Genomic DNA, 10083 nt, shown 5'->3' on the forward strand with positions numbered 1-10083 from the left:
TATGGTGTTGAAGGCGGAGCTGTAGTCAATAAATAGGAGTCTGATGTAGGAGTCCTTGTTGTCGAGATGCTCTAGGGATGAGTGTAGGGCCAGGGAAATGGCGTCTGCTGTGGACCGGTTGCGACGGTATGCGAATTGCAGTGGATCAAGGTGTTCTGGGAGTATGGAAGTGATGCGCTTCATGATCAACTTCTCGAAGCACTTCATTACGACTGAAGTCAGGGCCACCGGACGGTAGTCATTGAGGCACATTGCCTGGTTCTTCTTTGAGCTCCCTCAACCTTTCTTCATAAGACATGCCCTCCAGTCCAGGCAGCATCCTGGTAAATCTCCTCTGTACCCTCTCCAAAGCATCCACATTCTTCCTATAATGAGGCGACCAGAACTGGACACAATATTCCAAGTGTGGTCTAACTAGGGTTTTTATAAAGATGCAGCAAAACCTCGCGGCTCTTACAAGTTATGTCGGTAATACTCAAATGGATCTTATAAGTGATTATGAATGGTCATGACTCTTTGAAAAAGCAGTTTTTTTCAGTAACCCATTGTCTTTTTAAACCAGAACAAGCAACAAGTCAGGCAACAAAGAGTTCAACAATGAAAACAATGATGCAACCGAAAGAAAAACTAGGGCCCTAACGAGAAGGTCCTTATATAACAGAAAAAACAGTCAAGTTGTTGTTGCTCTTCAAAATTACCAATGTTGTATAATCCCTACAGTGCAGAAAGAAGCCATTTGGTCCATCGGGTTTGCACCAACTCGCTGACAGAACACCCTACCTAGGCCCACTCCCCCCGCCCTATCCCCACCTAACCACTGGGCACGAATTTAGCATGGTCAATCCACCTAACCTGCATATCTTGGGGCTGTGGGAGGAAACTGGAGTACCCGGAGGAAACACATGCAGACACGGGGAAAATGCACAGACTCCACACAGTCACCCAAGATCGGAATCAAACCCAGATCCCTAGCGCTGAGGCGGCAGTGCTAACCACTGTGCCACCCTTTGTTAAAGCTCACTTGCTCAGCAAGTGTTCAAATCGGAAACAAATATGTTTAAATGATCTGGTCAAGACAATCTTTGCTCTATTGATGCCTCACCGACTTGGTCCAGAATTAAAGTGCCATTGGCCTGAACAGACAAAAACAACATGAGATGCGTTCAAAATAAAGCACAACGCACAAATGTTAGGGCAGTAGATGGCCGAACTTTGATGACTATATGCTTTTTTCTCACCTTCAACACTTGTGTCCGCTGTTTTAAATGCAGCTAAGGATGTATATTTTATGTAATTTTCACTGACAGGAAAAAAATGCAAGCTGAAAAATAATTGGCTTATTGCAAGACTTAACTTCTGAATCACAGCTCACGCTTGTCTCCCTAAATTATTAAAATTATTCTCCCATGTACTGATCACAAACGAACTCCTGTAATATTCTCCAGTGTGATTCATGATCTCGTGCTGTGAATACCATTGCATGATTCAATTGGCATCAATATTGACAAGCTTTTACACCAGCTCACTGAAGTTGTCAGGCACAGTGAAACACAGTAGAAGGCCGGACTATTCGATCTGCCTGCATGCATGAAGCGCAAACAACCTAGATACCTGGAAATGCTGTCTATCTCATACATTGCTGACTGCTCCTTCATCATCAAAAGCACATCTTCCATAAAACATGCAGAAAACCCTTCCTCAATAAAGTCAAGAGATTTTCTTTACAGGGTGTTGGAGGATGGATTTTCAGATAACTATCTTCTGATTGTACAAAATTCGAGCCTACAGGCATCAAATAAGCTCTGTGATTTGTTTCAAATTCTAACTTTTTTTTTCATAGAATTTACAGTGCAGAAGGAGGCCACTCGGCCCATCGAGTCTGCACCAACTCTTGGAAAGAGCACCCTACCCAAGGTCCACACCTCCACCCTATCCCCATAACCCAGTAACACTGATCTGTTCTCCAGGGCATTAAGCTGTTTTTAATGACGAGAGAGGTGCCCGAGTCATTTGATTCCAACACACGAACCTCATGTGCCGAGCAGCAAGCAGCACCAGTTTCCAATGCACAAGGCTCTACTCAGGCTACTTTTTCTTGCTATCAACTTTGAGGATTCTTTACTTCTGAGGTGTAACATGCTTTGCAAGGCTTGCATGTCAGCAGCCAGTTCCACTAAAAGGAATATTCACACAATATATAAAAGCAGATGTAGTTCCTCATTAATTAAGGACATTTAACTAAGACATTGGCATTTAAATAAAATTGACGCTCCCTGTTCTTGATAAAGCTCTGCAGGAACTTGTCAAAACAGCTAAGAGGTTCTGAACTCATTTGGAAAACAACAGCTGAGTGGCAATTCAGATTTTGTTTAATATTTAGCAATTCTGTCGTTTTATATTTTAGTTTTTCCTTGGAAATCTGATTCTGCTGTCAGGATAAGGGGACTGATTTTCAGCATTTTAACATAGGGAACCTAAGTGAAAAATGCCCATTACTGTTGTGCAGCTACATTATCCCACCTTTCCACATCAGTGCAGTTGGAATGCTGTTCTGTGCACTTAGGCACTTTCATAGCATAGGAGTGCAGCTAACAAGCTCACACATGAGACTCCTTCAAATGGTTGCATCCCACAGTGTAAACGAGCCCAACATTAAGCAGCAATGGCATCACGGTTCCAGCAAAAATGAGATCTCTAATTCGATCGGCAGGAATGAAACTGTCTTAGTAACGCGAATACCACCTGTTTGCCATCTGTGGGATTCAATACAAAATGGAGCCCAATGCATATTCCTCAGTCTGAGAGTAATATCAGGAAAGGGACATGCAGATATTACTCGCCTGACACGGGATCCACCGTTTAATAGTATCCTCAGAGTAATTTTCCAGTCTACCAGTAAACTATAGACGAGGCTTCAGTAAATTGAAGTTGAGCATGACAATGCACAGTACCTTTAAAGGTAATAAAATGCTCGGTGGGACTCCACAGGAGGTTTACAAAATTTGACACGGAGCCAAATAGGGAGATACCGAAGGGCATGTACTGTTCTATGTTTTATATCAGGTCAGATGACCAAATGCTTGGTCAAAGAGGTGGGTTTTAAAAGGAGCGTCTTCATAGATTTTACAGTGCAGGAGGCCATTCAGCCCATCGAGTCTGCACCAGCCCTTGGAAAGAGCATCCCACTTAAGCCCACGCTTCCAACCTATCCCCGAAACCCAGTAACCCTACCCAACCATTTAGGACACTAAGGGCAATTTAGCATAGCCAATTCACCTAACCTGTGGACTGTGGGAGGAAACCGGAGCACCTGGAGGAAACCCACGCAGACATGGGGAGAACGTGCAGACACCTCACAGACAGTGACCCAAGCCGGGAATCGAACCAGGGACCCTGGCGCTGTGAAGCAACTGTGCTAACCACTGTGCTACCGTGCTGTCTTAGAGGAAAGTGAGAGGTAAAGTGGCAAGGAGGATCACAAGGGAATTTCAGAGTTTGAGGCCTTGGGAGCTGAAGACACAGCTCCCAATGGCAGAGCAATCTTGGTATGAAGAATAGGAAAGTCACTTGTTACTGGAAAGATGCAAGTTGAGGTGGGGTAGAGGAACAAAGGGATTTTAGAGTACAAATACATCAATTTGTAAAAGTTGTATCACAGGTTAATAAAACCATAACAAAGCAAACCAAATGCTAGGTTTTATTTCCAGAGGGATAGAACTGAAAAGAGAAGCTATGTTAAACCTTTTTAGAACCATGGTTAGACCACATGTGGAGCACTGTATCCAGTTCCAGTCGGCATTTTTAAAAAGGAGATAAAAGCACTGAAGAAGGTGCAGAGAAGAATGATACCAGAAGTGTGTGGGTATGCATATCAGGAAGGGATTGACAAGCTGCGTCTATTCTCTCAGATAAAAAGGCAGCTGAGAGGTGGCCTAATGGAAATCTTTAAAATTGTTAAAGGTTTTGGTAGAGTGGATAAACAGAGAATGTTTCCTCTTATAGGGAAGAGCAGAACTAGGGGCCATCGACATAGGACAGTCACCAAGAAAACCAATAGGGAATTCAGAAGAAACTTCTTCACCCAGAGTGGTAAGAATATGGAACTCGCTACCACTGAGAGTGGTTGAAGCAAATAGTATTGATGCATTTAATAAGAAACAAGACAAGCAGATGATGGAGAAGAAAATAGATGGTTACGTAGCTCAGAACTAATGTACATCAACAAGCATAGGAGTGAGGAATGAATCGGATTTGGTATAAGTTAGGGCATGGACAGCAGAGTTTGACATGACTTCAGGTTTATAGAGAGTGAAAGGTCCAGGAATTGTCAAGCCTAGGAGTATCAAACGGCATGGATGAGGGATTCAGCAGATGAACTGATTCAGGCAAGGGTGTGGAAAGATTCATGTGATGTTCGAGGTAGAAACAGGTGGTCTTAGTGATGGTGAAAAGATGTAGTTGGAAGTTCAACTTGGTGAAACACAGTGCTTGGATATTATCAGCCTGGTTCAGAGTGACAGGGAGACAGATGCAACCAGCAGTTAGGAAACAGTGTTTGCAGCTGCAACCACAATTTTTTGGCTTTGATCTTCCTGTATCTTATTTGTGGAAGTTTTTGTTCATCCAGTTGGATAAGTAGTCTAACTTTTAATAGCAGGGGGTTGAGAAAGGTGCTGGTGAGGTGAAGTTAGCTATTGGCAGAGTACAAATCCAAACTGATGCACTATGGGGATGTGGTAGCATAGTGGTATTTTAATTGGACTAGTAATCCAGAGACCCAGGATGATGCTCTGGGAACCTAGGTTCGAATCCCACCATGGCAGATGGTAAATGCAATATTAAGAAAATCTGGAATTAAGAGTCTAATGATGATGATGACCATGAAACCATTGTTGATGGTTTCATTAACATCCATTAGGGAAGGAAATCTGCCATCTTGACTGTGTCTGACCTATATGTAACATCAATTAGGAATAGGCAACAAGTGCAGGCCTTGCTTGTGATGCCCACATCCCATGAAAGAACACAGAAAAAAAAACCTGGCCGGCCGACAGTAGAGGCGCGTTGGCGGAGAATGACGTGGTCAACCATGTCAAAGGTTGCAGACATGTCAAGATATTCAAAGGGTCAGGGCGGCATGGTGGAGCAGTGGTTATCACTGCTGCCTCATGGCGGCGAGGACCCGATTTCAATCCCAGCCCCGGATCAATGTCCACGTGGGGTTTGCGTATTCTCCCCTTGTCTGCATGGGTCGAAACCCCACAACCCAAAGATATGCAGGGTAGGCGGATTGGCCACGCTAAATTGTGCCTTAATTGGAAAAAAAAGAATTGGGAACTTTACATTTTTTTTTAAAAAGAGACAGACAAAGAGGGATAATTGTCATATGCAATGTAATTTGTGACTGATGAAAGCCATTTCGTTATTGCAACACCCTTAGAACAAAGTAAAGACTGTATACCAACCCTTCTTTGACCCTTATTGGAAGAATGAAAGTAGGCTCTTGCTTTTCACCATTACTAAATTACAAAAGTTCACTTCAAGCATTTGAGCATCTTGCAAGTGCTTACTCAACTGGGAAGCCTTGGGTAGTAGCTGTCCTTCCCGTTTCTGTAGAGAAGCATGCAAGAAAAATTGACCTGAACAGGTTCTTTCAATCTTCAAATTTTAGCCACTTACCAGATGTAAACTCGGGTTTGGCAACACAGATTTTAGCTTGATTCTCCAGCAAGAATTGCACAGTGTTCAGAACAAGCAGTTGGAGCCTTGGAGTGGATTTCCAGAAGGCATTTGATAAGGTGCCAGATAAAAGGTTGAGGCAGAAGATAAGAGTTCTCGGTTTTGGAGGTGATTCATTACCAAAGACAGTGGACTGGCTAACTAATAGGAAACGGAGAGTCGGGGAAAATGGATCATTTTCATGGCAAACTGTAGCTATTGGATCAGTGCTGGAGCCTCAGCTAATTACGATCTAGATTAATGACTTGGATTAAATTTGGTTACAATATAAAGTTAGGTAAGAAAGCAAACGAGGTGGATACACCGAGTCTGCAAAGGGATATGGACAGATTAAGTGAGAGGGCAAAATATTGGCAGATGAAGTATAATGTAGGAAAGTGCAGTGCAATCCACTTTGGTATGAGGAATAAAAAAGGAGAATAATATTTCAATAGAGAGGGATAACAAAATTCTGCAGTACAGAGGGAGTCTGGGTGTATATGAATGACAAAACGACAACATACAACTAACATGCAATAAGGATGGAGTACAAAAGCATGGAAGTCTTGCTGCAACTGTACAGGACATGAGTGAGACCACACCTGGAGTAGTGTGTACAGTTTTGGTCTTATTTAAGGAGGGATCAACATGCATTGGAAGCAGTTCAGAGAACACTCACTCGTGTGATTCCTGGGTTGAACGGTTTGTCTGAAGAAAGGGTGAGCAGGTGGTCCTCTTGAAGAATGGGAGCTGATCCTATTGAAACATAAAATTCCAAGAGGGCTTGACAGGGTAAAGGCTGAAAGGATGTTTCCTCTCATGGTGGAGATTAGAACTATGCTGCATTGTTTAAAAATAAGGGTTCACCAATTTAAGACAGAGATGAAAAGGAATTGCCTCTCTGACAGACGTTAGTCTTTGGAATTCTCTTCCCCAGAGAGCAATAGAGGCCGGGTCATTTAAGGGCGAGTTTAAACAGACTTTTGATTGACAAGGGAATCAATGATTATGGGTACAGGCAAGATAACGGAGTCAAAGCCACAATCATAGCAGCCATTATCTTATTGAATAGTGTAGCAGGCTGGATGGGTTGAATGGCCTTCGCCTACCTCTATTTCTTATGATCTTATGAGCAGGGCTGCAGAAGGTAAAAGGGCAAATAACAACATTCATACTTTGCATGTGGAATTAATTATAATGGTTAGTTAGAAAAATCAAATTATAAACTCGACTTGGGAAGAAGTATTTTTAAAAATCTAAACTTGCAATTGTGTTTATTTCAGTAGTCTGTGGTTAATACTACATGAATAAAGCCCTTCCTGATGTTCAAATCTTTTTTCTTTTGGTGTTGCGTCACAAGAACTGAAAGCAGTAAAGTTGGGCCAAGGGATCAGAAATTCTACCGATCAGTTCGAAAGTACAGGTTAAAGGAAACTACACAACTTAATTTTTTTAATCTTCTAAAATAAACCAGCAGACAACACTTAGCATAATATTTCACAAACAAGACACAAACGTCAGCCTATTTTGATTGCAATATGATAAGCTTCAAGTTGTCAGTAATCACAACCCAACAATTAAAACAGTCAACCCCTCAAAGGATTGACTAACAGTACTATTTTAATAAAATAGTTTGCTATTTACCCTTTGAAATTTTGTTGCCCAGTTAACCTCCTGCTCTCCCAAAGTGTTGCCAACTTGCTGAGGCAGCGATCCACAGGCAGACTGACAGAAATTGGCCCCCCATCAACCATCTGCGAACTGGATGTAGTCATACTTCCCTCGACATCTACACAAGTGCTAAACAAATGCATTCCCAACTGGGTGATGGATAGATCAGTGATGAGAATCATATCCAATGTTCTTTTCCCTAACACAGGGCCACCAAGGCCAATTATGGCAATTACCTCTACAGAAATCAGCTAACTCAGCAATGCGTATTCCCAGTAAAAATGACTGAACCTGGAAGATTCCCCATCTGTAGTGAAGGCAAGAAATTGGGAAATCTGGGCAAAACAGCATTCATCACATGATACTTTCTTCCCAACTTTTCAGACCGTTAATAAAAGTTGAACAAAAAGGAAAGAGAAACTTGAGTTATCAAGGCGAATTAAACTTTAACTGACACAGCCCACATTGCACAATAAGTAGTTTAACATGGAGTGGTTCCAGCGAACCGTCATTAATAAAAACAAGTCGTATTGAAAAGCTTAGGTGGGATAGAAAAATAACAAAGGATTCATTGTAACCTTAAGGAAATATGAACATTTCCCCAAACCCTTTGCTTGACGAAACAACACTTTGCTTCTGTTGAGAAATTTGTGAGGCAGGGTTTCCAAACAAAGTTGCATTGGCAAACTGATTCCTGTTATATTTCTTTCAAAGGAAGCTCGATCTCAAGGGTGGCAGATAGTGCAATGTAAAGATTTAAAATCTTCCCCGACTCACCCGTCCCCCTCCCCAGTCCCCTGATTCACCTGTCACCCTCTCCAAACCCCGACTCACCCGTCTCCCTCCCCAGTTCCCCGATTCACCTGCCACCCTCCCCAAACCTCGACTCACCGGTCTCCCTCCCAGTTCCCCGATTCACCTGTCCCCCTCCCCAAACCCCGACTCACCTGCCCCCACCCCCCCAGTTCACTGATTCACTTGTCACCCTCCCCAAACCCCGACTCACCTGTCCCCCTCCCCAGTTCTCTGATTCACCTGTCACCCTCCCCAAACCCCGACTCACCCGTCTCCCTCCCCAGTTCCCCGATTCACCTGTCCCCCTCCCCTCCACCCCAAACCCCAACTCAGCTGCCCCCCCACCCCCCACCCCCAGTTCCCCGATTCACCTGTCCCCCTCCCCAAACCCCGACTCACCTGCCCCCCCCCACCCACCCACCCACCCCCCAGTTCCCTGATTCACCTGTCCCCCTCCCCAGTTCCCTGATTCACCTGTCCCCCTCCCCAGTTCCCTGATTCACCTGTCCCCCTCCCCAGTTCTCTGATTCACCTGTCCCCCTCCAGTCTTCGGACTAATCTGTCCCTACCCTAGTTCCCGACTCACCTGTGCCCCAGTGACACCACCTACCTCCCACCCCCCACTTCCCCCTTCGTTTAACTCGGTCAAGTTGCCGCGCTGCTCCCCCTCCCTCGGCCAGTTGCCTCTTACCCTCACGGACTTTCATAGTGTTCCCACCGTCGGCGTCTCCCCTGGGGCTCCGGCTCCGCTCATCGGCGCCCTTCTCCAACCGACAATCCAGCCACATAAACAACCTCCTGCCAGCGACTCCGCCAATATCCCAGCGCTCACCGCGCAAACAAACTTTCTCTTCCCATGCCAGTCCGCCAGTATCCCAGCACTCACCGCGGGAACCGCTCTCCGGTCGGATTTCCCTTCCCGGCAAGCGGGCTCCACCTGGCGACGGATTGTTGTCAGTACAGCATTTCAAATTTGGCCCGACGACCGTCGTAGGTTTATCAACTCTCTGGGATTGGAGTGAAATCTCCAGGGATTAAAGGCGGATTTGAAGGAGCAAAATCATAGGCGCATTTTACAAAAATAAAATGTATTTTCGTTGATCACTTTGATTTGCAAGGCGTAAAACAATTAGAGATGGGAGAAAGAGCCTGCTTCACTGTCAATCAAGTAGCAAACAATAGAGTGACCAGATATTCAAAGTTCAAAACTGGGACACATTGAAAAACCGTGGGAAAGCGGGGCTTCATGATGATTAACATCTTGAGTGACCAATGGCAGCAGTTCACAGAATTGTTGCAATGCAGAAGGAGGCCATTTAGCCCATCCTGTCTGCACTGGCCCTCCGAAGAAACAACTCATGGAATGCCATCACCCCTTCTCCCCATAACTGCACATTATTCCTTTGCAGATTACAGTCTAATCCCCTTTTGAATGTTTACAGGTGGCACAGTGGTTAACACTGCTGATCACAGGGACCTGGGTTCAATTCCAGTTTTGGGTGACTGTTTGGAGTTTGCACTTTCTCCCCTTGTCTGCTTGGGTTTCCTCCGGGTGCTCCATTCCTATGATCCTGCCTCCACCACATTCCCAGGCTGAATATTCCAGAACCCCAACCACTCATAGCATTAAAAAGCTTATATTCAAATTCTCACTATTTCTTTCACTAAGTGCTTTAAATCTATGCCCGCTCATTCCTCATCTCTGGAACCGTGCTCATGAACATTTTCTTCTGTTGAAGTCATGTGAGGGCATCTCTTGGTATATATCGAGCCAGAGTCAGCAATCCTATTCCATCGATCAGTTAGTAGGTGTTATCAGCAACGGAGCAGTCAGTGCCAAAAGGTTTGTGACAATTCCCTTCGAGAGGACAAGGGGGCCGTGGGGGGGGGGGGGGGGGG

The 10083-nt window shown here is 44.5% G+C and overlaps 1 protein-coding gene across 3 annotated transcripts in view; it reads right to left on the bottom strand.

Moving 5' to 3' along the window:
• plekhm1 (pleckstrin homology domain containing, family M (with RUN domain) member 1) overlaps positions 1 to 9009 on the bottom strand; it is a 73489-nt gene extending 64480 nt beyond the window's left edge. For all 3 annotated transcript variants that reach the window (XM_072487026.1, XM_072487027.1, XM_072487024.1), the window contains exon 1: positions 8876 to 9009. The gene's annotated coding sequence lies outside the window, so the exon portion shown is untranslated. The remainder of the gene's footprint in view (positions 1 to 8875) is intronic.
• Between the last annotated feature and the right edge of the window lie 1074 nt (positions 9010 to 10083).

Source organism: Scyliorhinus torazame, chromosome 21 (genome assembly GCF_047496885.1).
Source record: "Scyliorhinus torazame isolate Kashiwa2021f chromosome 21, sScyTor2.1, whole genome shotgun sequence".
Lineage (NCBI taxonomy): Eukaryota > Metazoa > Chordata > Chondrichthyes > Carcharhiniformes > Scyliorhinidae > Scyliorhinus > Scyliorhinus torazame.